Source organism: Pan troglodytes, chromosome 7, assembly GCF_028858775.2.
Source record: "Pan troglodytes isolate AG18354 chromosome 7, NHGRI_mPanTro3-v2.0_pri, whole genome shotgun sequence".
Taxonomy (NCBI): Eukaryota; Metazoa; Chordata; class Mammalia; order Primates; family Hominidae; genus Pan; species Pan troglodytes.
In genome coordinates, this window is record NC_072405.2 from 81,514,976 (window position 1) to 81,540,202 (window position 25,227).

The window sequence follows — 25,227 nt, forward strand, 5'->3', positions numbered from 1 at the left end:
ATGGAGCCTGGACCAGAGGTTCATTAAGGAAGAGTCATTGAGGTGAGAACTGAAGGGGAAGCAAGAGTTGACTAGTTGAATGGAAAGGGGCAGAGCATTCCAAGTAGAGGAATGAGCATATGGAAGACACAGATTTAAGATTGCATATAGTTATCTTGGCTTCCAGAAGCTAGCCCTTCTAGGAGTGAGAAGAAGCTCATGAAGAGTGCAGGGTAGAACTTAAGGACTAAAATGGCAGTTAGTGAGGCTGGAGAAGTAGGTTGGAGGTCAAGTTCACAAAGAGCTGAAAATGATAAAACCCCAGGTGCCTACGAGATGGTTGTTTGCAATGGGTTAAAAAGAGTGGCAGAGTACCTGCCTGGAGATGGAGGTGGGTAGATGAAGTGGAAGCAATGGGGCAAGGTGGCAGACAAGAGGGGGGAAGAAGAGTGAAGAGTCAGAAAAAAAATTAGAGGACTTCATTAAACACAATAGATCAAAACTGCATTTGAACCAATGATCATGATGCAATAACCTTGGAAAGGCAATCCACTCATCAAAAACCTATTATTTTCAGGCTCTGTGCATATATTGTCTTATTTCATTCTCCCCACAATGTATTTTGCAATAGAGAAACTGAAGCTCTGAGCAGTTTTGTAACTTTCCCACGATTATTTCTTAACAAGTGGGTGCACAGGAATATAAAATATGATCTGTCAAGCTGCAAAGTCTACACTCTTTCCACTAGGCCAAGAAAAAAGGGAATTTTACTTAGCTGATGTTTAAGAGTAACTTTAGAGTTAAAATAGAGTTAGTCTCTGACATTAAAAGTTATATTGGAAAAGTTGTTAAACCTTATCTGCTTGGCCTTAAATGTTAAAACTGAGCATTTTCTAGTTTCATTGCCTTTCTACATGCATAGGTAGTCATAAGATGATATATTTGAGTACTTTGAACTAGCAGACAGAATGGTAACACATAAAAATCCACATTTATTACATTCTAGTTCAGATAGATAACATTTTTTAAAGTATAATATTTTAAAATCATTAAAAAGTTTAACTAAATTAAATTGCTTTGGTCCAAAATATTTTATGAGATTTACATAATTTCAAGATATGTCTTTAAAGGAAACCATAATCAAGTCCATTAACAGCACTATTGTAACTTTTTTAAAAAAAGACATGTGGTTTTACAAGAAAAAAAGATATATGTATGCTTAGATCAAGGAGTAACTTTGACTCTCTACTATAATGTACAACTTAGCCATTTTCTACTGAAATTTGTTAAATAATTTTTTCATACCTGCATTGTTTTTTGTTAAGGCACTAAGCAGTTTTCCTGCTTTGCAGAGCTAAACTGGCAGCACAAACTTGCTTTTCTCCACAGCTTGACGCTGTAGTCATGACCCTCTCATACAATGAAGAATATCAACAAAAAAAAAGATCTGGAAATGAGGAGGGCAATACATGAAGTTTCAAGATAGTTGTCGCTATAAATCTCTAATAGAACCTGCCAGCATTGCCAGTGGCCTTGCAATTGACTACGGAATGGGACCATCTGAAAGTACAGCTTTTATTGTTGCCTTCTCTCTTCCTCAATACGTGTTGTCTTATACAATAAGGATTGCTCCTCTTCCTGGTAACTTTCTCTGAATAAGTGTAATTCTCCAAGGGTAATAATGTTCTCTGTTTGCTGTGCCATTTATGTCATGTAAATTAGTCTTGGCTTCAAGAATGGAGCTTCTAATTTTGTTTGCCCCCATCACAAATATAGGATTACACAAATTCTAAGATGATTGCTCCTGCAAAATGTCCTCATAGGTTGACCCTACGAACCTTCAGTTTTCACAATTAATGCCTCCAATTTTTAAAGCATCAGTCTTAGAGAGAGTAGTACCTCTCAGTGTGAATCTGGGACACAAATGTTTGGTCTCTCTGGGCCCCTATGAGGAAGAAAAAGGATGAAGTGGTCTGCTGTGGTTATTGGCATCTCACAGATGGGGAAACATAAGAAGGAGTTGACTTGAGATTCCTCACGTATAGCAAACAAAGTGGGGAAGTGTAGTGTGGAATATTACCAAGCAGCAGTGTCCTATAAGTTATCAATACATTGATGCCTATTTCAAATAACATCATTATTGAAATATAATTCACATCCCATACAATCCACCCATTTAAAAGTACAAGTCAATGGTTTTCAATGTATACAGAGGCCTGCATTCATCACCACAATCAATTTTAGAACATTTTCTTTACCCCGAGAAAGGAACTCTGTATCCCTTAGCCATCACCTTCTCATCCCACCTCTACACTTTCCAAACCCTAAGCAAGCCACTAATCTACTTTTTGTCTCTCTAGATTTGCCTATTCTCGGCATTTCATATATATTCACAGTACAGTATATGGTCCTCTTGGATTGGCTTCTTTCATGTAGCATAATGATTTCAAGATTCATCCACATTGAAGCATGGATCAGTACTTCATTTCTTTTTTTTTTTTTTTTTTTTTTGAGATGGAGTTTTGCTCTTGTTGCCCAGGCTGGAGTACAATGGTGTGATCTCAGCTCACCGCAACCTCCGCCCCTTGGGTTCAAGCAATTCTCCTGCCTCAGCCTCCAGAGTAGCTGGGATTACAGGCATGTGCCACTATGCCCGGCTAATTTTGTATTTTTAGTAGAGTCAGGGTTTCTCCATGTTCGTCAGCCTGGTCTCAAACTCCCGACCTCAGGTGATCTACCCGCCTTGGCCTCCCAAAGTGCTGGGATTACAGGTGTGAGCCACTGTGCCCGGCCTTCATTTCTTTTTATTGCAAGCAATATGCCATTGCATAGATATAGGATATTTTATTTATTTATTCATTAGCTGATGGGCATTTATGTTGTTTCCATCTTTTGGCTATTAAGGATACTGAGGTCAACATTTACGTACAAGTTTTTGTCTGGACATATGTTTTCATTTTCCTTCAGTATACGAGGTAGAATTGTTAGGTCATATGGCACCTTCTGTTTCACCTTTTGAGGAACCATCAGACTTTTTTCCAATGAGGCTCCATCATTTTACATTCCCACCAGTAAGTAGTATATGAAGAGTCTCAATTTCTCCACATTCCCATCAACACTTGTTATCTTTTTGTTTCTTGTCATCCTAGTAGATGTGAAATGCTATCTTATTGTGGTTTTGATTTGCATTTCTCTAATGGCTAACGATGTTGGGCATCTTTTAATGTGCTTACTAGTCATTTGTATTAAAGCCTGTTTAAAAAAAAGTTTCTCTGCTGACTTTTAAAAGTAACACCAGTTGAATACCAGGTAATGGGCAGAGTCCTTCAAATAAACCATTGGCTTTTTGGCCTTTCCTGTTTTTGCTCACATCTGTAAAGCTGCAGCTCCATTTGAATGGAGAAGCAGCATCTCATAGCAAGCAGGCCCTTTACTGCTATCTGAGGAAATGCACTTAAAAGAAGTCATTTCTACCCCTAGCATAAGGAAATCAAGAGGCAAAATGCATTCCGCTGTCCTTTTTTCAAACTATATTTAAATGGTCACAAGAACAGATGAGTATCCCTTCAGATATTTCTCAAATGCATGATGCATCTTCTTGAAGGATGAACCAAAAAGACTTTTGAAGGAAAAGTTTCCGATTTACACAGAAAATATTTACAAGTTGTTTTTAATGTGTGTGTATACTGTATTATAAACCACTTCATATCAAGAGCTGTGTCATTTCTTTAATACCACTAAAGTTCTTTACAAAATATAAAGCATACTGTAGCTTCTCACAAATTAGTACATTAGTAACTGAATTATCTGGCTTAGAAGAATCCACACCTTAAGCCTCAGTAAGCTAGGAGGACACCGGAAGTTTCTTTTCTGTGTACATTCATTTATATGTTCTCAAGATAGTAAGATCCATAATGAGAGTGATTTTTCTTGCTTTTCAGCTTAAGTGTCTTGTCTGAACAAAGTCCATTTATAAATGTTGAGCTGCTACACATTTGCTAATGTCCCCAATGGAAAGAAATCAAAATGATCAAATTTGCAAATTGTGATTTTTCTATGTATTTCCAACCTCAAAACCATTATGTCATTTGTTATAATGCAATTTTGGCAAAAATAAGAATTTGATCATATCCACACAATTTAAAAGCCAAGGAATGCTTTCTAGTTCCTCTTACTTGACAGTCTTTCAGAGGTAATTACAGCACCATTTCCCGAGGCTGGTCTTGAGAGATAAAAGCTCACGAAAGAAGCCTGATGGTTCAAGGGTGGGCAGCAGCACCTGCTGTAAAGTACAGGCAGAAGCAAACTCCTGAGACTCAGCTGTTGAGTACCAAGGCTTCCTTTGTGCAGCAGAATGTAGGAGGAGGCCCGAGCTGGTTTTGACATTGACCCTTCCTGGTGGGCCGCTCACCCAGCCTGCCTGCAGCAGGACTGGAATAAACATTCCCTGCCAAAAGGAAATTCTCAATCGGCCTGCCTGACCAGAAAAACAAAGCAAATGAAAGACTAATTCAAAAAAGTTCATTGATCTTGTTAAAATTAATGATGTGCTTAAAGTTTACTTACTGTTAATTATGGTGGCCTCCTAATGTCCCATGAATCCTCTGTAAAATAGGGATAGTTTACATCTCCTGTGGCCAAAGACTTTCCTTATCAGAGTTGTTACCAAGGCCAGGTGCGGTGGTGCACACCTGTAATCTCAACACTCTTGGAGGCCAAGGCAGGCAGATTACTTGAGGTCAGGAGTTCAAGAGCAGCCTGGCCAACATGGTGAAACTCCATCTGTACTAAAAATATAAAAATTAGCTAGGCATAGTGGTGCACAACTGTAGTCCCAGCTACTCTGGAGGGTGAGACATGAGAATTGCGCCACTGCACTCCAGGCTGATGGACAGAGCAAGACTGTCTCAAAAAATCAAACAAAAAGAGTTGTTACCAACTTAAGAAATATTTGGTTGCATCTTCATTTCATTGAGAAACATTAGCAATTTGAAACTCAAAGAAACTTGTAAAAAAAAAATGGCCACCATTTTTAATTTTTGCAAGTCTAGAGACAAGGCAAATTTAATCTTTTTAATTAGTTAAACAAATAATTAGTTTTCAGGTATAAATACAGATGTAAAGAGAAGTAAAAGTCATGAACGCACTACTATTTTTGCCAGCTGTGGCTATTAGTTAAAAGTGGCCACTAACTGTATAGTCCATTCCTTTCTACAATTTTTTTTTACACAAAACCTAAGACCTACAAAATTTTTAGTAGTTACTAAACATGAAGTTTTTCAAGATATTTATATTAAAGAGATTTTATGGTTTCTAAGATCACTTTTATTGAGAATCTTTTCCTTTTGTAAATCTAGGTCATTGGATTTAACACTAAAATTATAAAGGACAGGAGTTTCCAGTTTCCTCACCTATGAAAAGGGGGATTCAATAATAGCTGGCACTCAGTAAATGAAGCTGTTATTTTTACTGTTACTATCGTTACTCAGGTCTCCACTCTTGTTCATGTTCCAGTTTGTGGGCCCATATTGTATTTCTGTGGGACTTTCATTTTTACTTCTCAATCCGAAGGCTGTCTAGGTAGAAACACTAATGAGCCCTTATTATGTGCTAGGAGTGGTTCTGGCAGCTTTACAGGTAACTGTGGTATCTTCATAGAGACTCACAAAGGTCAGCATACACTCTTCACTTTATCTATGAGAAAACTAAAGTTCGGAGACATTAAGCCACCCAACCAAAGTTACAAAGATGGTTAAATTAAAAACCTGTGATACAAATTCAGACTTTTCTGATTTCAAAGCCCATGTTTTTTGCCCTATTCCAAGTATTCTTTTTAATTACAATATAATGTTAAGAAGTACAGTTTCATTCTCTCAAAAAACCATACAATAACTCAAAATAATCCAATTCAGTTCTGCCTAGTAGGGAAGATCTGATTTAATTAATAAATTCTAATGGTTTAGAAGCAGCATGTCATTTGTTTCTATGTAAACAGCACTCCTACAGGGCTTGTCAGAGCTGAAAACAATTTGTCCTGTAAGTATTTTAAACATTCCCTCTGCAATCTGGTTTGCACTATTAATTTTACACTATTAAGAAAGCATTTACCAAGCAAAAATAAGCCAACACAGCTTGAGCCTATCAAAATGATAATAAATTTTGAATTCGTGGAATTTTTATTAGGTTTTTGTATATTTTAGTGGATTTCAGAATTCACACCAGATTATTATGCAAAAACCCAGGTCAACTAAAAAATCCTTTAAAGGAAAAGAAAAAAACAGGCATATATTTGTATCAGCATCCCTATCAGCAGTGCTGTTTGAGCTGTCTTCCCACCTGGGCCTTCACCATTGTGTCATCATTAGTGGTCAGTGATCTAAGAGTTGGTGTCTGTACATACACAGGACATTCCTTTATAGGCCTCCAGCCTCTGAGACAGTAGCAGAGCCCCCATGGCAGCCCGCCAACTTGTGAAAATGTGACAAGGTGTGTAAAAAGGCCATAGCCACTGCTGGGCATGGTGGCTTATGCCTATAATTCCAAGAACTTAGGAGGCCAAGGCAGGCAGATGGCTTGAGCCAAGGAGTTCAGGACCAGCCTGGGCAACATGGCGAAACCTCATCTCTACAAAAAAAAATAACCAGGTGTGGTGGCATGTGCCTATGGTCCCAGCTACTTGAGAGGCTGAGGTGGGAGGATCACTTGAGCCCAGGAGGCAGAGGTTGCAGTGAACCAAGATGGCATCACTGCACTTCAGCCTGAGTGACAGAGAAACTGTCTCCAAAGAAAAAGAGGGGAGGTGGGGGAATAGTCGCTTTTTGCACACTTACCCGTGGCAGAGGAGGGAAAAACCACTGATTTCTCAAACCAAACTCCAGATTGCCTCACAATTGCCTCAGTTGTCTCAACTGATTCCCTAATCCTGATTCAAACCAATTGTACTTCCTGTATAGAATGACTGTGTGGTGGCCAAGGCAAAGGATCAGAGCTTAAAGGACACAAAAGTCATTAAATGAGTAATAAACATCAGGTTGAAGAGTCCAGTGCCCCCAGTGTCCACCCAGAAGACAATGGTGGCCCTTTCATGCTCCCTATCAAGGAAAATATCCACTAAATAGATCTATGAAAATGCAAAATTGTTTCATTCTAAAGTCTATCTTTTATGTCTTTAAGGTGGGTCATTTATTCTAAAGCTATTCTCTTTTATCCTGGTTCTTTGAAACAAAAACCAAAGCAAAAAAACCTGTGAGTTCCCTTAGTAGACACACTTCTGCCTGTGGTAGAGGAGGTATAAATAATTTATTGCATTTCCATTAAGGTCAACCTACAGTGTACATGTGTCAGAGGAGTATGAGCTCTGAGCTAATGATTAAGGATCAAGATAGGTGAGGTTTCTGATGCATTCTGTGAATACCGATGTGTGCTGACATGTGATTTGCCAATAGAGATATGGAAAGTAGCAGAAAGACGAAGGTGACTGTAATAGGATTCTACAGACAGCATGTTATATAGAGTGCATTCCAGCACTTTCTCCTCTTTCCTTGCACGGCTTGATTAGCCATCTGATGTTTCTTCAAGAGCATTTGTGAAGGAATAGGAATTGCTGCCGGCCAGGCTCTATTAGAGCCCTGGTTAATTAAATCTCTCAGAAGGGATTCTGTTTGGTTTAATGAAGTGGGTGCGAGAAGGAATCAGAACCAGCATTAGATACTTATGTGTTTGTCCTGCTGACACCTAACAGGTTTCATCTTCTCCCCCAACCTCCTGCTGGGCCTCATTCACCTCCCACCTGTCTCACCTGTGTCTCTCTCATCTGCCTGTGGCCACTCTCCTGGGAGGGGCCTTTGGTCTCTTCCCAGAATTATTGCAACAGGCTCCTGGCTGACCTCTGAGGATTATTCTGGGCCTTTCCCTTTACTTCATCCTGCTGTTGGCTGAGTTGTAGCCATAAATTAAGCATGCCTGGCCTCTGCTCAGAAACGCCTGAGGGTCCCTTGCCACTCCTGTTTTCATTCCCCATCGCTTACTATTGTCCTTTGCTTGGCCCCCAAAGGCTTGGGATCCTATTCCCTCCACCAGGACCAGATACCCCTCTGCTAACTATAGAAATACTCTGCCCCAAAGCATCTAGTGCCCAGGCCTATGCCTCAGTTTCCTGTCTGCCCCATCTTATTGTTCTTTTCCGTTCTCTCTCTCTCTGAAAAAAGTCCCCTGGAACTCCAAGGACATATTTTGTTTGGCCGATTTCATGAGAAAATGTATTTTGAATACATATAGCACAGTACTTGACACTCACTAAATAATTAACAATGGTGATGATAATCATTATAAAATCACTTAGAATAGTCCCATAACAATTGCTTAATATTAGTCTTCACCCTTCCTTCGTTGCTTACATAAGAGCCATTCGCAGAACTCCGAAATTATAAAAGCTTTACTTCTTAAAAGCTTTTGACTTTCAGAGTTGCCAACACACTAAACTCTTTCATGCCTTCTGTATTCTTGTCTTCCTGCTCTTCAACTCACTGCCTCTTACTTATCCTTCTGGTGTCTTCTGAATGTCACCTCCTCAGCAAAACATCCCCTGACCATCCTAAGGAAACACCCTGGCCCCCATCCACTCTAACTTCACTTTGTCCCTTTCCTTTTGGTGTTCAGTGCTACTTGTAATCATCTATGTGTTTGCAGTAATCTGTTTGTGTGATACCATCTGTCTCTCACCCTATACTATGAGGTCCACAAAGGCAGAGGCCGTGATGTGTCCCAGCTCCTGGCACAAGACCTGCCCCATTGTGGTCACTCCATAAATATTTGTTGAATTAATGACCCATTTCAACTCTTTGCACACTGTCATTCAGATGTTGGAAATGAGGACCACAAAGAGCTATCAGTAATGGAAAAGGCCAACAAAAACATCTGAGTATGCTGAGCATTCTGACTTTGGAGAAAAACTGTTCTCATTGTGAAACTTCTGCTGTGTTACTCCTAGAACACGCTCGCATTGCTCTTCCCAATGTGTGTGTGACTTGACAAGCCATCCTTCCCAGTTCCACTCAATACTGAGAGCATTCTACTGGAAAACAGAAACATTATCTGATTCAAACATTGGTGATATCTGAATTCAGTAAAGTGCCCATAGGGACAGTCAATGGAGCAAGCTTAGAAAATAGGAAACTGTCCTTTAAGTATGTTTGCACAGATTTATTTCTACCTCAGCTTCAATTACCCAACTTAAGTTTCTACTGAACACCTTTGCCTAACAGGTACAAGATAGGCATACACAGGATCCCAAAATTATCAAGTTTTCCACTCCAAAAGTACTTGATTTTGAGAGTTAAGCTTAAAATTCTTGTTATTGCAGTTGCTCTGTTGGAACACATTTCAGAACAATCCTTTTGGGAATACACGTTTGTCAAGGTAACATTCTTGAACCTCTCAGGACCCACTTGCAGGAGCATTCAGAGAAGTGGGTGTGCTTCCTACAAGCAACCCAACAACTGCTATGGGCACCTCTCATTTTACTGTTTTTTAAAAGAAAATCAAAATTCTCATCTCATTTATTTTAATGCTTTAGCACAGGAAGGTAGGTATTTTTTTTAAGTTAGGGACTCCCAATTAAATTAATCACAGGCTTTGAAATTAATTCAGGTGGAAGTGTCAGCCTCTCCAGGGAGGTATCCCAGAACCCCCAGTGTGTGCCTGTGGCCCTTTTCTGTGCTCTCACAGCATCCTACACATCTCAGTATTGCACACTGTCCCAAAGGACTTGCCCCCTTGAGGACAGGGACTGTGTCTTTCAGCTCTGAGTCCCAAGGAATTTCTAAATCCCAAACTATATCTTGCACTTTGCCTGGCATATAGTAGGAGCTTAATAAATAATGATAAATGAATAACTAGCCAATGACTTGGAGATATGGGTCAACTGTCCATCCCTTTATAACCCTCTTAATTTTCCTGTATTTTAGACAGTATCTACACAAGTAACACCTAATTAATATGTCCCCAAATACCATATTGTGAAGCATATGGCTTGATATGAGGAATCAGGTAGCTCCAGATGTGAATATTTACTCATTTATAAAAAAAGTTGTTACCTATATTGTACAATAAGTACCGTGTTGAGCATGTCTTAAAACAGTGGGCCAGAGGCCGGGAGTGGTGGCTCACGCCTATAAGCCCTGCACTTTGGGAGCAGAGGCGGGTGGATTGCTTAAGCCCAGGAGTTCAAAGCCAGCCTGGACAACAAAGGGAGACCCTTTCTCCACCAAAAACAAAACAAAACAAAGCAGTGGGCCAGAGATTACCTTGTTGATAATAAACAATGGCTCTTGTTTAAATTTAGTCAAATGAGTGCGTGATCTATAGACCTATGTAAAAAGTAGTCCACAATGACACAAGCTACATTTGTCATGAATATAACTAGTGAGTTGAGACATTTTTTGCTCCTGCTTGTTGAGGTTTCGAGAAGGCATGCCCAACAAATCCACTCATACTTCAGGTTAGTTATTAGCACATACTAGACATGGTATGACCTGAACCATTCATCCAGTGACAGCGGCCCTATTTCAAAATCTTTTTTTTCTTTTATGTCAGATGAAGATGACATCACTACTATCACTTTCTAGACTAGGGCAGTGGAGCAATGGCCACTTGCTGTAGATAGATTCCAACATTATTTGGCTGTTATCTTCTTTCTGCGTTTTACCTCATAAGGATGACATGAGGATTCACAGGAAAAATTGTATACAGTTCTTTGAAATGATTGGTAAACATGGCAGATACTAATTTCATTGGCCAATGAAATAATAGTCTACAAGCCAGTGGAGGTTGATTTTGGTTTTATTTTTTTATTATTTATTTATTTTTTTTAAGAGACAGGGTCTCACTCCATTGTGCAGGCTAGAGTTCAATGGTGCAATCATAGCTCACTGTAGCCTCAGACTCCTGGGCTCAAGGAATCCGCCTGCCTCAGCCTCCCAAAGTGCTTGATTACAGGCATAAGCCACTGCACCCAGCCTATTCTTGCTCTTTAATCATCACACATTCATGCTTTCCAATTCTAATAAGGACCCCATTACTGGCCGGGCACAGTGGCTCACACCTGTAATCCCAGCACTTTGGGAGGCTGAGGCAGGCGGATCACGAGGTCAAGAGATCAAGACCATCCTGACCAACATGGTGAAACCCCGTCTCTACTAAAAATACAAAAATTAGCCAGGCGTGGTGGCACACACCTGTAGTCCCACCTACTCGGGAGGCTGAGACAGGAGAATCGCTTGAACCAGGGAAGTGGAGGTTGCAGTGAGCCGAGATAATGCCACTGCACTCCAGCCCGGCAACAAAGCAAGACACTGTCTCAAAAACAAAACAAACAAAAAAAAACCCCAAAACAAACAAAAAAAACCCCAAAAAAGGACCCCATTATTAAAAGCAACTCCAAAGTTTAATTGTCTACTTTAAGTGAATATTTTTATAATGCTAACTTAGTTGCCTGAGGTATAGCTTAGGCAGCAAGACATAAAATGTGTTGTTCTAAATTGATTTGTTCATAAAAGTAGAAATACTCAAAATAGAGAAAAATGGCTGAGTATCAGAAGGGCACATGTGGGCCATAGGTGCACATCTTTGTCCATGAAAGGCTCTAACCAGGACCTCTCCATATCCCAATATCACCACCACCCATTACAAAGCAAATGACCCTTCAACAGGAAAGTCTCTTCCTTTTTTCCACCAAAGTCCTCATTTATCAAAATCAGAACTAGGCAGATGACTATAAATTGGGGGCAAGGTAGGGGATAGTTGTTGGTAAGAGAAATTGGTGCCAGACCCCAAGAAGATGACCACTCCATACAAAGCCAGCACCAGTTCTTTCACTAACATAAAGAGGAAACGCATCTAGCTCAGGAAGCTGCACAGAGATAAGAACTGGGGTATGGTTGAGTTACCTGCCTTGAGCTTGATGACAGCAACAGGTTTAAGTGGCCTTGGGAGGCAGAGAAAAGTAGATGAGTGCATCCAGACCAGCTAGAGGGGTTTGAAGGGAGAAGCAAACACAAGGAAAACTAAACTCACAGACCCTCCTCAAGGGTTTAGATACATTAGGAAGGGGACAAGGGAATAAAGCTGCATATTTATTTTCATGGGCCTCAGGCACTTTTGCTTTTGTGGGCTCCTTCCTTTATTAAAACCATATTAAAAGAATAGGAGAAAATATTTGCAAGGCATATACCTGATAAAGGATTAATATCCAAAATATGTAAGGAACTCCTACAACTCAATAGCAAAAAATAAAATAAAATAACCCAATTTAAAAACGGACAAAAGAATTAAACAGACAGTTCTCCAAAGAAGACACACAAATGGCCAACAGGTATATTAAAGATGCTCAACATCACTAATCATCAGGGAAATGCAAATCAAAACCACAATGAAATATCGCTTCACACCTATCAGATTGGCTGTTATCAAAAAGACAAGTGTTGGCAAGGATGTGGAGGAATTGTAATCCTTGTACACTATTGGTTGAAATGTAAATTAGTATAGCCACTATAGAAAATAGTGTGGAAGTTCCTCAAAAAACTGAAAGTAGAACTACCATCTGATCAGGCAACCCCACTTCTGAGTTTATATCCAAAAGAATTAAAATCAGGATTTCAAGGTGGTATCGGCACCCCCCTATTCACTGCAGTATTATTCACAATAGCCAAGGCATGGAAACCACCTAAATGTCCAGCAGCAGATGAATGTATAAAGAAAGCATGCTATATACATACAATGGAATATTACCAGCCTTAAAAAAGGAAATCTTACCATATGCAACAACCATATGGATGAACCCGGAGAGCATTATGCTAACTGAGATAAGCCAGTCACAGAAGGACAAATACTGAATGATTCCATTTATATGAAGTTCCTAGAGTAGTCACATTCATAGAGACAGAAAGTAGAATGGTGGTTGCCAGGGGCTAGAGGGGAGAGAAATGGGGGTTTGCTGTTCAATGAGCATAAAGTTTCAGTTATATAAGATGAATAAGTTCTAGAGATCTGTGTACAACGTGGTGCCTATACTTAACAATACTGTATTGTGCACTTATTTTGTTAAGAGGGTAGATCTCAAGTGTTCTTACTGCAGTCAAAATAAATTTTAAAAAACATATTAAAATTATATAATTGCATTGAGAAAAATATGAATATAATTCAGGCTGGATTCATTACTGTATATTACTTGTATCATAGTCATTTTTCTTCTAATTCTAACTGAACTTGAGTTCAATAATGCAGAACTGGAACATTCCTCATGTTATGTTCTCATCTGAAAGGAAACAGTGTGTCCCATAATGGGAAACAATATAGGGTAAGGGTTCAAATGTCACTTTTTTCCACCTATGTATGAGCTTAAGCAAATTAATATATGTGAGTTTTGGCTTCCCCATAAGTTGTAATTTTGAGGATTTAAGTGAGGTAATGTATACAAAATACTTTGCCTACTGCCTGTGACAAAGCACTACAAAAATGGTGGCTCTTAATAAGGATAGCAATTTTGTGACATATAGAAAAACTACCAGCCTGGACAACATAGCAAAACTCCATCTCTATAAAAATACAAAAATTTGCCAGGTGTGGTGCCATGCACCTGTGGTCCCAGCTACTCAGGAGGCTGAGGTGAGAGGATCACTTGAGCCTGGAAGGCAGAGGTTGCAGTGAGCCAAGATCACGCCACTGCACTCCAGCCTGAGTGACAGAGTAAGACCTTTTCTCAAGGGGGAAAATAGAGAAAAGAAAAGAAAGAAAAATTATTGAAGTGGAGTCAAAATAGATGGCTTCTAGTTCTGTTCCCCCCACCAACATACTAGCTATGTGACCTTGAGCCAGACAATTAAATTTTCTGAATCTTAGTTTCATCATCTGTAATAATATCCACCCTGCCAACCTCACAGGATTGCTGAAAGGAATGAAATAACAGATGTAGAAACACATGTATTATAACTGAAAGTATCATACAACAGGAATTATTACCAAAGAAATTGAAAAATTATGTAGAGAAGGGAAGTATATAGTGTCTGGCACACAAAAGCTATTCAGTAGATGGTTATTGAATGAATTAACAAATGAATGCATACCTCACAAAGTTCCCAACACTCAAAATACCAAAATCTTGATTGGTATACTTCATTGTGAAAAGCATTATAAAGACATCCCTAGAAAATAATATCAAATTTCATGAGAAGGAGATCACAACTAATAATCCATAAATATAACTTTTGCCAGCATTTAAGTGTCTTAGATTGCAGGCTTCTGCAAGATACACATTACTTGTAGTTTTGTATCCCCAGCATTTCCCATCCCAGTGTTGACATGCAATAGGCACCCAGCAGGTACTTACAAATTGAACTTATCCAATAACCCTACAAATTGAACTTATCCAATAACCCTTGCTCTTGTAACCAATCTTACAATAATATCTCTTCATAATGAATCATTCTTAATTCTCTTATTTCCTCCAAACTCTCCCTTATTCTCTGTGTCAGTAAAACTCTGAAATTAAAAAGGGCTTTCAAGGTATATTATTTAAATGGATAAATTGCCAACTGCACTTCTATTTTAAATTTATGTTGTTACCTTTACAGCTAAAAAGTGCTTGAGGAAACATACTTTGTATTATAGGAGATCCAGTAGAATAGTTTGAACTCATATGGTATCTTACCCAAATCAAACTTCAGAAATTCACTAGTGATTCTTGCTAGTATGAATGGCTTCCATCATGCAAGTCCATTACACCTTGGAGCATAATCATGACCAAATCTAGGAGTTTCTCACTGATGGGACCAGTTCTTCATGCTCTTTTCTCAGCCTTAGAGAGTGGCCCTTCCATGTCCAAGAACAATGTGCTCAAATGTGAAATCTTAAGCAGCTTGTCAGCTTCACACAGCCTGTTGAATCCTTGAAGTAGTGACCATTTGCTTGTTAAAATAGAGAGTGTCTTTGGAGAATAAGCATGTGGTGCATTTTATGGAAATTGCTCCATTTGGCAGCATCTGAGTATAAATTGGCATCTCAGCAGTGCAGCTGTGATTGTAATTGACTAAAGTTCTCAGCAGAAAGAGCTCTGACCATCTTTCTCAGGCAAATAGCTCTGTCAGAAAAGCTTCATCCCCAACATTTCCAAGTCAGCCTTTCAAAGTTAAATCTCATAAACCGGCTTTCTTTGATGTGGTCTTCTGCAGTTTTCTCCCTTCCCCATCACTTCTAATGTGGTGGTGGTTTGTGCATTGCAAGAGTCCCTGGATAGTTGTTTGGTTGTTAATCAGCTTTAGTTCTGGGAAGAAACTTCCCCCAGAAGGAAGCTTGTAGATTTCTCTTACAAGTTGAAAAGGTTTCTGTGACTCTAATTTCTGTCCTAAAAATCACCAGTGAATTGTCACGAGTGGTACATAACAGTTAATGAGAGCAAGATATTCTACACGGAAGAGAGAACAGTTTTTCAAAACAGAAATGCACCTTTCTATAAAAGAAGAGCATGAGTTAGAAACATGGTCTCCATTCTTTGTCTAAGCTGCTCTCATTAGGATAAAGAGTACAACCATCAAGAAGAAAAGTAAGTTCTAGAACAAGTCTAAAATATCCTGAGGGGTTAGCTTATCTGCCTAGCACAACTTTTACATTTCTCTGTGTGGGCCAGCTCTGTCCTACTATCCTGAATCTCCTCAAAGAACAGTGTCTCCCCCAAATAAAGACTGTGTCGGAATATTCCTCGTTGAATTCCCAGTGCCTCTCCATGGCTGGCACAGAGAAGGAACTCAGTAGATGTTTATTGATGAGGTGAATCACCTAGACTCCACTGTGTGCACCGATGCAGCAGCACCCATGCTTAGCACAGTACAAAGTCAGGTTCTTCTCCCAGACTCCCAGCCACTTCCTTGTCCCATCATGGCACAACTGAGCATCTCAGTGGTGACTTTTTGTCTTCAAATCCCTCATTCATTAAAATCCAAACTTGAGAGTAAGCCAGAATGGCCAGCCTCCACTGTAGTCATTTCCTCTTGTGCCACAGAGAGGGGACCACATGTCACATGGATTAAGGCTGCTTCATTGGTGAACGGCAAGGCAGTACACAAATGCAAGTCCCCACCCTTTCACTGTTTAGCAGGGCCAACAGAAAGGACAGAGTCTGAGAATCAACATGACTTTGAAACCTGGCTCAGACACAAGCCATGTGGCCTTTGACTTTAAAAACAGCAATAGAAAACCTCTTTAAGTTTGGGATTTTTCATAATTAGAATAGTGAAAGCAGTGTTCCTTACCCCACTGGGGTGGGATTTGGTGATGTACATGAAAGTGCCTGGTGCAAAGTAGCTTCTCAATGAATGTCATTTGCTATCCATAAGGGCCTCTGGTGGGGCCAAGCTGACCAACAGGTGAACAAGAACCCATACTATAGTTGTTGAGAGTGTGGCAAGAGAGTAAGACATACATAATCTGGTCTTCTGTATTTGTGTGACAGCACTGGGGACAAAGAGAATGACACAGACCCATGGTCCTACACAATGTAGTGGGCATGCCTGTCCTGAAGAGTCTTTCCATTGAGAACAAAGGGAAATTCACATCTTCTGCTGTAAGTCGCCTTGCAGTTCCACTGGGATTGGGTGACTCGCAGCAAGCAGCAGCATCCACCTATTAGCCCATTTACCTTTAGGTGAACAGAGCTCCTCCTATGGACTTCAACTTCTCCCTTGTATGTAGAAATAGCATGTCCTGAAACTCATTTTCTGATAGCAGATATAGTGTCATTTACAGTTTTGACATGATTTGGCATTCCATGAAATATAAGCAGTATTTTCCTTACTTCTGAAAGAAATATCAGTAGGCAACTGTGGACTTACCTTCTCCTGCTAGTTCAGATCTTCAATTTAAAATGAATTGGGATTATTTGCTCTCGTATCAGTTGGAGACTATTCTTTTACTTTAACTCATTTTTCTTAATTTGAGTAGGACATCATTCTAATTTTTTAAAAAATCTTTACCATTACCAAAATTATTTTGGAAAAATCTTAGGTGTAACTTTGTCCTAGGGACTGATCAGAATTAGTTGGAGATATTCTAAAAATTTTGAAGACATTGTACACTGAGGGCTGCTGGCTTTATTTTACTCCAGCCATGATGAACACTGATGAGCCAGCACCTCTATCAGGGTGTATGAGAGAGGTGGTGAGTGGGATTCACCAGCTGCAGCATCTGGACAGTCAGTGAGTCTGCTTTCCCCCTAAGTCTGTATCTAAGGCCTTCTGCAATAAAGCTAAGTGACAAGCAGGGCAAGCTTTGGAAATGCATCACAGCCCCTGCCCTTCGGTAGCTAACCAGCCAAAGCCTGGACAGGTGGACACAGACACCTCTAGGAAAGGAGTTGTTCAAAGGCAGAGCAGCAAAATAACTGGCTGAGCCAATGAAATGTTTACATTGCAGCCGAGGCACCTGCTCAGCTGCCGGAACCAAACAACATCTGTTGCAGTCCTACAAGGCCCAAAGGCCCTCATCACCTTTGTGTCAGGAGCAGGAGGAGGGCTGGCCTAACTGTGACACCATCTGTGTGCCAGGGACTCGGGCCAAAAGGCCTGGCACTTGAGAGCTTAATTTCACTCCATCCAGTCTGTGACAAGGAAAAATCTTGGAGCAGACTAATAGCATCCTCACCCTCTCTTTCAATTACCTAGTCTGCTACAACCTCAAAACAAACACAACTGATAATTTGTTGCTTTCAAGAGTCCACAGAGCTTCTTTCCACTAACACCCCCTGATGGCAGGCTCACCTCCTCCAGCCTCAGCTGCTGCTCTGGAATCCTGGAGAATATTTGTCAGGGGAGCTAAAGAACCAGAGCTGCTGTTCTCAGAACAATGACTGCTAGCCCTGTGATCTTTTTTCACAAAGAAACACACACCCCCAGCCTCCTCCTGGGCCTTTGCTTGTAGCGGAGGCTTCCTCCCAAGGACGTAGGCTTGGATGATGGATGATTATCCTGGGTGAGAAGAGAACAGACACACCCTCAGAACAAAAAGAGGGAACCTGCATCTTCTCCTTCTCACCCTCCTCTACTGTTATCCTGAACCCTCCCTTGCTCCTCCAGGTGCTGTCCATGAGCCAGCAACATCAGCACCACCTGGGAGCCATAGCAGCCTGGCAGCCCGCTCAGCAAACACAGGATCAGAATCTACCTTTTAACAAGATCCCCCAGGTGATTCAGATGCATATTCAACCTTTAGAAGCCCTGGTCCAAGTCTTATATTAATGATCAGATGTATGATCATTTTATATTAACACCAAGTGGAAGGAAATCTCTGCTCATTGCAAATCTTAAAAGATAAAGGAATTAAGGCACTCAAACATCTGTAGACAGAAAAGTACTATCAGAAGTTAGATGTTAATATTGGCAATCTTATCTAAAGGTCTGGCTACCTCTGCCCTGCCTCTAGCTCAGAGAGGGAAGAAGAGAAAAGAATGTTGTACAGGCACAATCTGTGAAGCAGCAGCACCCAGACAATGGAGAGGGCGTGTTTCCTCTCCCTGGCTGTCCCTTCAAGCAGGGGGAGGTCCTAGCCATAGCATCCACCTTCTGCTGCGGCCAGAAAAGAGCCAGTGAAAACCACTCAGAACTTCCCTGTCACTGAAAGGCCATTAAATTTTTACAAGATGAAAAGTACTTTTTCCAAAAATAAAACCCAGCGTTATCATTTTGGTAGGCTGGGAAAATGTACAGTTCCTTTTTATAACTGCAAATAAGAGCAGTTCTGTACCAATTCTAATTTTTTTCTTCTGATTCTGCAATCTTCTCTCCTTAGCAGGAAAAAAAAAAAAAATGTACTGAAGCGATCAGGTGTTATTTAGACCCTCAGGGCACACCTGTGCCCGACAAAGCACTCATCAGATTCCTGAGATACCACCAGCACCTCCACACGGGGGTGGTTTTTCGGGTGAAACAGTGCAGTGTTGTGACTCATGGGCCGCCTATACCACTCTGGCCCTTGGTTTCCCCATCTGCAGTAAGCTGTTATAAAGGAACTGGAAAAACTCACGTGCCTTCAGGGGCTACCCTTGGAATGCAAGTAAGTGAGGAAGTGGGAGGAGACTGTGAAGAAAAGGGAGAGTGTACACTGAGGTCACAGTTCATCACGCGGTGAGTGCCATGGCTCTTTCCAGCTCATTCAGTGGTCCCATTTGGATTTCACAAAGCTGACATGTCAGGTCTGTGCTTTATTTTTGACCATGCCAACTGCTGACAGTTGAGAGAGAGAGAGAGAGAGAGAGAGAGAGAGAGAATGTGTGTCTTCATTACTGCTCTGCACTTGAAGTTCCTAGCAACTGGGCCAGTAGTGAGACCCAGTCAGTCGTGGGATTCCAGTAGCTGGTGCTTTCTCTGCCAATTCTAAACAAGATGGTGTTCTGCTAGCAGAAATCCTCAAGGAGCTCTAGAAATAGAATGAATAGGAAAAAGAAAAAGAAAAAAAAATCCAGGAGAGGCTTGCTTCATGTTGCTCTTGTTGTTGTTTTGTGCTACATATTATTTTAAGATATGTTCAAATTACTTGAAGCATTTAAAAATCAGGAGATTTCACATTTTTAAAAAGAATTCAAATTTCTGGCTCCCTCTGAATTGGAAAACCTGATGACACAGCCTCATTTCCATGTGCCCACAATCAGCTAAAGTTGTGGCCACTTCCCTCTTTATCTGCCTTCTCCAGGCCCTTTCCACTTCCCCTCCATTCCCCGGGCTACACCTGCCCATGTCTGGATCCTGATTATTTACCCTCCTGGTCCCAGAAGTCATTTACGTTCTCAACGCTTTTACAATCTGATGCGAAGCCAGGTTCCCAGTCTCTGCAAGGCCAGATGGTTGAGAACATGGCTGGGGGAGGGTCCACTTCACTAGGTTTACAAAGCACAAAAATGTTTCTTTATCTCAGAACATCAGATTTTAAAAATAGGAAGGCCCTGAAAAGAAGATGAAACAACTATGTGGTGAAACTTAGAGGCAGTTATTTAATAGTGTGCCAGCCACCAACAAGCATCTTATCCTGGTGTTACTACAGTCTCTCTGCAGAGGTTCCTGCTGTCCTCAGTTATCCACTGACCTGGCTGGAAGGATGGTCTTCGTCTCTCAGCTGACTCAGTGACCCATTGTTGCTGGATTTGTTGCTGCATTTCACTTCAGTTGTATAAAAGCAACTCATTTGTTGCTGTCCCTTTACTTCAATTTATTAGGAGTTATTCCAGATCTATAGAAGAGAACTGAGAATAGCATAACCCAACCACTTCCCAGCTTTATTGGAAGCTAACACTTTGCCATATGGCTCTAGGTTGTTTTTTTCTAAGGAATAAAACAGTAGTGTATAAGGATAGTTGGAGCTCCCCCCCAGTATCCCTCCCCAATCCCATTCTCTTTAACTTTCCAGAGGTTAGCAGCAGCCTAAATTATCTTTTTTGTGCATTATTTTAAATATACTTTTTAGATTTAACCATTTGACAGGCCCATTTTGAAGTGTTACGTAGTGTTCCACTGTGAAACACATCATGACTGATTTTAATATTCTTTTCTTGATGGACATATAAATTGTTTCTGACTTTTTGCTGTTACCAACAACACTGCGATGCATGTTACTACATCTGTCTCCCTACACACATGTGTACCGGTCTCTTTACACACCCAGAAGTGGAATTGCGAATCACAATTGCAGCACTTTTTTACCTTTATTTTGTTGCCAATTCTTCTCCAAAATAATTGTATTGTTTTAGCTCTTTGAGCAGCAATATATGAAAGCTTTCATTCCTCTTTCTCTTTTCTAGTACTTGGCATTGTCGAGGCTTCTAATTTGGGACAATATGAGGATAAAATGACATCTTGTCATTGTTTAAATTTTTGTTTTTTGATTTCTAGTGAGCTTGAGCATCTTTCCATGTATTTGTGGACCATGGGCATTTCTCACACCATAGATTGTCTATTCCTTTATTTTCCCCTTTTTTTTTTCTTGGGTTGTCTTCTTTATGTTGACTTGTAAGCATGCTTTTTAATTCTAGTAACAATCATTTGAAGGTTTTGTGCATCACAAATAACTTCTCCCAGTGTGTGTGTGTTAGCCGGGGGAGGGGAGGGGGTTGTGTATGCGTGTGCACGTGTGTGTGTATGTGTTGTGGGAGCTTTTGTTTTACAGAAGTTTTGATTTTAATGGAGTCCAGTTTGTTAATACCTTGCTTTATGGCTTATGCTTTTTATGTCTTGTTTAAGAAACATCTCCCTACTTTGAGGTCATAAATATATTTTCCTGCATTATTTTCTAAAAGTTTTCAAATTTCACTTCTCACATTTAAATCATTGATCCCTCTGGAATTTGTGTATGTTGGGAAATAGGGCTTTATAATTTTCCATCTTTATTGAAGACTTTATCTTTTCCATGCTTATCTGCAATAACACCTCTATCCTATATGTATTTTCATGTATGTTTGCGATTGGTTTTAGGCACTCTATTCTGTTTCATTCGTCCTTTTTAATCTGTCCCACACCAAGATCACATGTCTTAGTCACCAAAACTTCATAATAATGACAAGTCCCACTATCTTTTGTATTTCAAAGTATCTTAGCTCTTTTTAACCTTTTGCTCCTCCCAATGACTTTTAAGATAAGCTTGTCATGTGTCATAAGAATCTCTATTGGGATTTCAATTGGAATTACAGTTATAGTTTAATATGCAATTTTATTTTAAAAAGATATCTTTTAGCAAATTAGGAAGTTCTTATTTGTACTTTGGTTAGAATTCTTAATCCTAAATGAATGTTGAATTTTATCAAAATTTTTGGTGTCTATTGATATGATCATATATGGTTTATGACATAATCTCCTTTATAGTATATTCATTAATAGATTTTAAAATATTAAACTATGCTTGCATTCTTAAATAAATATTCCTAGGTCATATATACTACTGACCTAATTGACTAATATTTTACTTGGGAATATCTCATTATATTCATTAGTGAGAATAGTCTGTAACTTTATTGTACTTTCTTGTTCACTTTTAGCTACTAGCCAGATGAGTTAGGTAGCTTTCTCTTTTTCTATCCTCTAAAACACATTATGCAATAAAGAGATTACTTATTGCTTGAAGATTTGTTAAGCATCACATATAAAAGCATCTGAGTTTTATGTATTTTGGGTAAGCTTAGCCTTTTGATTACTGATTCAGTTTATTTAATGGTTGTTGGTATATTTAGATTCCTAACTTCTCCTTGAGTCATTTTTTAAGTCATTGTTTTCTAGGAAATTATGCATTTCGTATTAGTATTAAACATTGGCAGAAGGGTGTGCATCAAAATATATTATGGACTTTTTAAATTTCTACAGTATTAGTAGTTATATCCACTTTTAATTTCTATATTGTTTCTATTACTGTGTCTAGTTCTCCATCTCTCTTCCCTGCCTCTTTCTCCTGCCTTTTTCCTTTTTCATTTAGACATCACAAAGCTGAACTCTGAATAGTAATTTCTTCTGCTACAATTTTGAAATTATAATTTATTTTTGAGAGAGCATGTAGGGCTATTTCTAAATACTCATGATTTTAAGTAGAATATGCTACGATAAAGACTGTCTCCTGGTATTTTACTCTACTGTTTTCCAAGATATTTTTCTAATTCTGACTAAAGATATCAATGTTGCAGCTTTGAGTGCCATCAAACCCCATCCCTCAACCCCAGGACTTCTAAACTAACTGCTCTGGAAGAAAAAAGAAAAAAACATGTTATTCCCTACCTTCGTATCCCATAAATTATCTTTCCCTATATCAGAAATAATTTTAATTGTTCAACTTTATATATTTAAAGATGATGTTTAGATCAAACTCAGTTTAAAAACATATTGCTTTTTAGATATCCTGTGTACCTACTACTGTGCTTCACTTCAACAGCAGCCTGTGAGCCTCTTCACTCACCTCCCGACCTGGGCACCCTGCAGCCTTCCCCACCTCCCTGTTACTCCGATCTGCATTGTCACCTTGTAGAATCTGTTGATTTGTTTCTCTCAAAGCCCGTATCACATTTCTGTTATCCTAAAACCTGTTCTCTCTCAGTCTCTCTCTCTTTACCAAACACTGAAAAGAAAGCCAAGCCACACAGAAAAAGGGGAACAAAGAACATGGCATTCTTGTGACAGTCCTCTGGCTGCTAGCCAAAAGTTCTACTTAGAAAGATTTCCTCTTTCTTTCCTAGACATTCTGTCTCCCCCAAGGAGTTAGACATAAAGCATCTTTCTTTCTGGGAAACATCAGTCCTCACCATCTACTCTCTGCTCAGAAAGAGATATTTTCTCCAAGTCATGTTCCTTGGGGAAGAGAACAGAGCTACTTGCACCCCTGAGCTCATTCAGCTTATCCCCACAAAGCCTAGAGCTGGCCTCGACACTACGTAATTTCCCCTGATGCTGCCCTGGCAATGACGTTCACAGTCCAGACTCTTTCAGCCAAACAAAATAGTAGCGATTTAAACAGATCATCAGCTACTTGCATCGCAGTGGCAGCTGGCACATTGTGAACATTCAGTAAATATTAATCAATAGCTATCCAGTGGCACTGAAGAGAGACAAAAGAATAATCTGAAGGCTTAACCAAGGTCACATTAAACAATCGCTGGGCCCTAATTTTCAAGGGATGGCACATGTTCCCTCAGCTAGAGAGACACAGGCCAGGAGAATTTGCCCAATGCCAAAAGGATTTTGCTTCTGGGTGCCAAACTCTCTAGGACAAAGGATATATTCTGTTTATGGTTGATCTGTATTAGTGAAAGGGGATAATTAAGGACACCTTAAGCCAGCTTAGTGAGAACTTTCTATAACTGCTTTCTGAGCCATAAAGTAAGGGAGCTGAGTTAGATCCTGAGTATAGACCTTAAAATAAAGCCGCAGCATTAGAAATGCCTCATTCCATCCCAGAATGGCCTATTTATCTAATACAAATGCAGTCCACATCACACCTTGTACAGTTTTCTACATCTGAAAGTTGGTCATGAGGGCAATGGATCTTGACTACTTAGTGACCAACCTTCCAAAAACTAAAGCAAGATGGAAAATATTACCTAAAAGCACAGAGAGAGGGAACTTTACCAAAATGCATAATAAACTTAGTGTACCAACTAGTTATACAGGAGAGGAGCTGACATGGTTCCTGATTTTCTTGGATGGCCCAATTTCAGATAAACACTGTACGAGCTTATCAGAAGATGGGCCCAGTCTCTAGCCAGGAACAGGAAGACAGGAAGAGGGCTTCTGACCAAAAGCCACTGTGTAAACTGGCTCAATGGATTTATCCTGGCCCCCTACACACAGGAGGAGCTACAGTTTCTCAGGAAAAGGCTTCCTTCCAAGGCAAACTCTTGTTCCCAGAGATATTTCAAGCCTCTACTTTCCTAAGTGCTTTATTTCTCTGACCTAACTAGTTATGCCTCTCGGATTTTTGTTCCTGCCATTCCCAGGTGGGATCCAACCCAACCTTGTCCCAACTCTTCTCATTCAGTCAACTCCAGCTCTGAAACCCCCAGATGGAAGCCAGGGCCCTACACTTTCTCTCTGCCCAGAAAGGAGCTTGGAATGTGAACAGGCCTGATGGTGTGAACACACCATTGCAATCCTCTTCAGCCTATTCCCTGGCTCCCCAAAGGGTGTTACTTGGAAGATACACCCAATAAACACAGTCTGCCTTATACCACCTGTGTGTCTTGTCTCCCCAAGATTTTAAGCTCCTTAGGCAAGAGCCTTACTGCTTTAATCAAGTGTTTTGCACATAATCATCTCTTGATAAATATTTCTTGATTGATTGCCAGTTTGTTGTTGTTGTTGTTGTTGTTGTTGTTTGAGACAGGTTCTCACTCTGTCCCCCAGGCTGGAGTGCAGTGGTGCAATCATAGCTTACTGAAGCCTCGACCTCCTGGCCTCAGGTGATTCTCCCACCACAGCCTCTTGAGTAGTGGGACTACAAGCACACACCACCACACCCTGGGTTAATTTTTGTACTTTTTTCTTTTTATAGAGACAGGGTTTCACCATGTTGCTCACACTGGTCTCGAACTCCTGGGCTCAAGAGATCCACCCACCGCAGCTTCCCAAAGTGCTAGGATTACAGACGTTAGTCACAGCACATGGCCACAGTCAGTTAATTTTCTAATCTCCCTATAATCACAGTCATAATTATAAAAGATACTTTTAAGCAGCTATTAAAATT

At 40.0% G+C, this 25,227-nt stretch overlaps 1 protein-coding gene across 1 annotated transcript in view; it reads left to right on the forward strand.

Moving 5' to 3' along the window:
* Positions 1–25,227, forward strand: part of KCNB2 (potassium voltage-gated channel subfamily B member 2) — a 397,881-nt gene that overhangs the window by 322,793 nt on the left and 49,861 nt on the right. The gene's annotated exons all lie outside the window — the stretch shown is intronic.